The following is a 6,000-nucleotide window of genomic DNA, read 5'->3' on the forward strand; positions in this document are numbered from 1 at the left end:
ACAGTCTAAAAAGTACAAAAACAGAATGGAAAAGTAGGAGACCTGTGCAGGCAAAGAACAAAATTGCAACCATGCACAACCTTGGCATGCAGACCAGAAGAGACATCACATTAGAGTTTATTTATATAGTGTTAATACACAGCTTGACAGTAAGGGAAAGCCTATATTAAAAAAGACCATATCTCATAATACCGCTACCATGAGCTTATTGTGGATTCCACACCCCCATTTGAGTATTCTGTGATGACTAGGTTGTACAGTGTCGATAATGAGCAACAATTGAACTACCTTCCTTCCTTAAAGACACAAATCAGTTATTACGTAGAACCGATAACCTTACATTAGATGATGATTCTATCATGGAAGCAATGGATGTAGAGGCATTATATACTAGCATAAGGCATGATGACGGTATACAGCCATGGGAGCGGCCTTCGCTCCCTCCTATGCTAATCTGTTCCTGGGGCTGTGGGAGAGTGACCTCCTTCGGTCTGACTCCCAGGTGTCTATGGAGCGCGTCCTCCTTTGGATGCGCTACATAGACGATATTATTGTTGTCTGGCAGGGCAGTCATGAGGCCTTCGTCTGATAGAACAAAAATTGAATTTCTGGATGTGACACTGAGTAGAGACAGGGAAGGCGTAATTTAGACTATGATTTTTCGAAAGCCCACATCAACTAATATCCTGCTACACGCGTCATCCTCCCATCCAGCTCATATGGTCCATTCAGTCCCAATAGGTCAATTCTTACTTTTGCGTCGCATTTGCTCAATGAGTGAAGATTTTGAGACGCAAGCCAGGGATCTTAAGACCCATTTTAGAGAGCGGGGTTATAGTAACCGCATCATCAAGAAAGCCTATTTACGGGCAAAACATAGTAATAGGGATTCACTATTATATCGGAGTGATAATGCGGTACAAAGATCAGATGAAGTAAGATTTGTGACCAACTTCAATTCCCGGGCAAGTGCAATACGGAAGGTATTAGAGAAGTCTTGGCCTATTTTAAGAATGGATCCGATCCTAGCAAAATTTTTACCCAATAGGCCGCTAATTACCAACCGGAGGGCCAGAAATTTAAAGGGACACTGTCACCTGAATTTGGAGGGAACAATCTTCAGCCATGGAGGCGGGGTTTGGGGGTTTTTGATTCACCCTTTCCTTACCCGTTGGCTGCATGCTGGCTGCAATATTGGATTGAAGTTCATTCTCTGTCCTCCGTAGTACATGCCTGCACAAAGCAATCTTGCCTTGCGCAGGCGTGTACTATGGAGGACAGAGTATGAACTTCAATCCAATATTCCAGCCAGCATGCAGCCAGCAGGTAAGGAAAGGGTGAATCAAACACCCAAAAACCCCGCCTCCATGGCTGAAGATTGTTCCCTCCAAATTCAGATGACAGTGTCCCTTTAAGTGACCATTTGGTGGGCAGTCATTATGTGTGTGATCCACCTAAGACATTTTTAAATGACCACACTGGTAGAGTGAGAGCAGGCTGCAAGGCCTGCGGTCATTGTGTGGCATGCACCAACATTGTCAGGGATGACACATTTGTCGATTCCTCAGGATTAAAAAAACTTTAAGATACTGAAATCATATTGCCCATGTTCTCTGATATATATTGGTCTGACCACTCGACAATTAAAAATTAGAGTCAGGGAACACGTATTAGGGATTGAGGCGGCTGCGAAGGAAACAGACATACATATACTTAAAACGATACCAAGACATTTTAAATTACATCATAACTGTAACAGCAGTGTCTTGAGGATTAAGGGTATCGACATGATTGAAACGAGGATTAGGGGCGGCAGGATCTCACAACGTCTAGCACAGTTAGAAACTCGTTGGATCTGGACCTTGAATACTGTTCATCCTCATGGGCTCAACGAGACTATCAGTTATGTGCCATTCCTGTGATCATGGTGCAGTTTGGGATGCAGTGCGGTGGCATGCAATCTTGTAACCGTGCTTGGTTTTAATATTCTTTTAATCTTTTAGATCCGTACTTATGTTGGATGATGGGAAATTGGACCTAAAGTCTTGCTGTGTTCTACCCCGCTATGAAGATTCAAGTTCATTGTGGCATTTGAACTAATATACATCTCTTCCCATTAACTCCACCCTCGGCATGACGTTTCTCTTATCTATTATAAATGATGTGGTATATATAAGGATATATATGTGATGATATATGAAATACAATCTTTGAATATGTTTTCAATCGCCATGTAGTGCGGTGTAACTTTCTATAACATCAGCTATAGCTTTTTGTGTCCATTTTGGTGGGGGTGATTTAAGGGGTATTATTATGTGGGTTATGATATATACATTTTGTATTTATGGTTGCTATTCACTGTTTGTCTTTTGGTACACCCTTTCCGCTTCCCTGTGTTTTGCCTGAGTAGCAGATTGTTCTTGCCTCACGGAGCTAGCGGTGGTGATACCGTGCACGTGTGCGCACCTGGCCCCTACACTCTGGGTAGTTCTCAGCGTCTTTATGCTAGGATGGTTGCCATGCCTTTGGCAATGCCTGTGCATGATGCCGACGCCGCTATGAGTCGCGGGTAACCGTGGCAACGTTCGCGTAACTTCCGGTAAGCGTCACCGCTACTTCCAGTAGGGCGGTATTTAAACCTGGAATTACACTCATCCGACATGCCCCCTGACGAAGGAACCAGTCTCCGAAACGTGCGTCGGGCAGACGTGCAGACCAAGGAGTCACACTTGCGCCAGTGCCGTCTACACAGGTATTATATTCAGCGGTAATTACTATATCTGGCCTGGGGCATGTGAGGGATGCCGATAACCTTTATTAGAGACATTACATGGGGATTTTCTGTCATATGTGACAACCACATGGGCACATAATTAGGCTATTGCACAATCGTACTTTAGGGTAAACCCCTTTCTCTGCAGCTGGAACTTCCAGCGCAAGATATTGCCTTACATTTGTAGTGCCTCTACATATTTCTAGCTCTTGTGGTGTTTTCAAGTCAAAATTGATTTTTCCTTGAGTTATTTTTTGTCTCATATGCAGTATCCCTACATATAAGTCAAGCGCATGGTAGCGGTATTATGAGATATGGTCATTTTTTTTATATAGGCTTTCCCTTACTGTCAAGCTATTTATTAACACTAAATAAACAAACTCTAATGTGATGTCTCTTCTTGTCTGCATGCCAAGGTTGTGCAAGGTTTCAATTTTGTTCATTGCCTGTACAGGTCTCCTACTTTTATATTCTGTTTTTGTACTTTTTAGACTGTGTCTTTTTATGGATTAATAAATATTTTTGTAGATAATTTATGCCTTTTTGGTCATTTATTGTGGTTTCCACACCCCCGTGTGAGTATTCTGTGATGACTAGGTTGTACAGTGTCGATAATGAGCAACAATTGATAGAGATAATCAGATAATGACAATTATGTTGTTTTTTACCATTATTCTCTTACATTGAACACCAAGCCTATTCCCCCTTTCACTATGACCTTGTTTTTTCCTACTCATGTTGTAAGTAGCCTTCCCCTCTTGTAACCTGCTGTTTCACAACTTTAGGTCCATAGCTGTCAGTCACCTGTCACTAAATGAACAATCACTATATATTTTCTTAGGCTAGGTTCACATTGCATTTGCGCTAATGCAATGTCCCAAAAGGGATCGCGTTTGCCGATACCGCTAGCGTAGATGCCCGATCTGCGCTAGCGAGGAACGGTCTGCGAACGCTGCAAGCAGCGTTCGAGGTCCGTCACTCAAATGATGGCACATCGCTAGCGCACGCCCAATGTGAGCGTGCGCTAGCGATGCGTTCGCCATTACAAGCAATGGCGGCGTTAATGGACTACGTTACACCGCGTTATGCCGCGGTGTAACGTAGTCCGTTTAACGGGTTCACATAACGCAATGTGAACCTAGCCTAGTGAATCTGAACAACACTGTTATACCTAAAGATTTTTAAGTGGAAATCTGGCCTTCTGATTTCACACTGAAACAAAGTTTTATCACAAACAATTTGGAGTAGCTATTTGGACTTTGTGGCTACACCCCAATATTAGGCCTAACAATTTTTAAGTGAAAATCTGGCCTTCTGATTCGTCACTGAAACAGTTTTATTACAAACAATTGGATCAGCTAATTGGGCCTCGTGGCTGCACCCCAATGTTAGGCCTAATAATTTTTAAGTGGAAATCTGGCCTTTTGATTTGCCACAGAAACAGTTTTATCTTAAACGAATTGGAGTTGTTAATTAGGCCTCGTGGCTGCACCCCAATATTAGGCCTAATGATTTTTATGTGGAAATCTGGCCTTCTGATTAGTCACTGACGTAGTTTTATCACAAACGATTTGGATTAGCTAATTGGCCTCATGGCTAAACACCAATTTTAGGCATAACGATTTTTAAGCTGAAATCTGGCCTTCTGATTTGTCACTGACACAGTTTTTATCACAAATGATTTTGAGTAGAAAATGGGGCCTCCAGAGACTGCCACACAGTTTTTGCACAATCTCGGAAGATGCTGGAAGATTGGTTTCAGACAAAACAGGATCTTATATAGCTAAATAAGATGTTCACTTGCAGCAGTATCAGGAATGGCCTCTCTGCACTGTGACACTGAGCAAATGGTGCCAGCAAAATAAGATGTCTGCTTTTTAAATGGGGCTTTGGTAGCCAAATGTGACTTCGGTAGCCAACATAGTGTTGCTGGTCTTAGAGTGTCATAGGGGATATTTAATGGCTGCTGGCCCCATCTTGCACACATTGCAGCCGGGAACAGCTTAGGGAGAGTGAAGTGTGAGTATAGGGAGAGTGATAGGAGCTTATAGGGAGAGTTATTCATTCCATAAAGCTCTTTTAACCCCTTCCCGACCTGTGACACAGCGTATGCGTCATAAAAGTTGGTGCCAATCTGACCTGTGACGCATATGCTGTGTCACAGAAAGATCGCGTCCCTGCAGATCGGGTGAAAGGGTTAACTCCAATTTCACCCGATCTGCAGGGACAGGGGGAGTGGTAGTACAGCCCAGGGGGGTGGCTTCACCCCCCCGTGGCTACGATCGCTCTGATTGGCTGTTGAAAGTGAAACTGCCAATCAGAGCGATTTGTAATATTTCACCTATTAAAACTGGTGAAATATTACAATCCAGCCATGGCCGATGCTGCAATATCATCGGCCATGGCTGGAAACACTGGTCTGCCCCCCCCACCGCCACCGATCCCCCCCCCAGTCCTCCGATCAGTCCGGTACACAGCTCCACTCCCCTCCGTCCTCCAGTCCGCTCCCCCCGTGCTCTTGTCCACTCCCCCGTGCTCCAATCCCACCCCCATGCTCCAATCCGACCCCCCTGCACTCCGATCCACCCCCCTGTGCTCCAATCCACCCCCCGTGCTCCAATCCAACCCCCCGTGCTCCGATCCACCCCCCCGGTGCTCCAATCCACCCCCCCGTGCTCCGATCCACCCTCCCCCCATGCTCCGATCCACCCCATCATACTTACCGAGCCTCCCGGGGTCCGTCCGTCTTCTTTCCTGGGCACCGCCATCTTCCAAAATGGTGGGCGCATGCTGCGGAATGTAAACCCCTGCGTTTCCGTGCAGTTTTTCCGCAGCATGTGTACAGCGATTTTTGTTTCCCATAGGTTTACATTGAACTGTAAACTCATGGGAAACTGCTGCGGATTCGCAGTGTTTTCCGCAGTGTGTGCACATACCTTTAGAATTAGGCTATGTGCACACGGTGCGGATTTGGCTGCAGATCCGCAGTGGATTGGCTGCTGCGGATTCACAGCAGTGTTCCATCATGTTTGCAGTACCAAGTAAACCTATGGAAAACCAAATCCGCTGTGCCCATGGTGTGGAAAATACAGCGCAGAAACGCTGCGTTGTATTTTCCGCAGCATGCCAATTCTTTGTGCGGATTCCGCAACGTTTTACACCTGTTCCTCAATAGGAATCCGCAGGTGAAATCCGCACAAAAAACACTGGAAATCCGCGGTAAATCC

The sequence above is a fragment of the Ranitomeya imitator genome, chromosome 1 (assembly GCF_032444005.1).
Source record: "Ranitomeya imitator isolate aRanImi1 chromosome 1, aRanImi1.pri, whole genome shotgun sequence".
Taxonomy (NCBI): domain Eukaryota; kingdom Metazoa; phylum Chordata; class Amphibia; order Anura; family Dendrobatidae; genus Ranitomeya; species Ranitomeya imitator.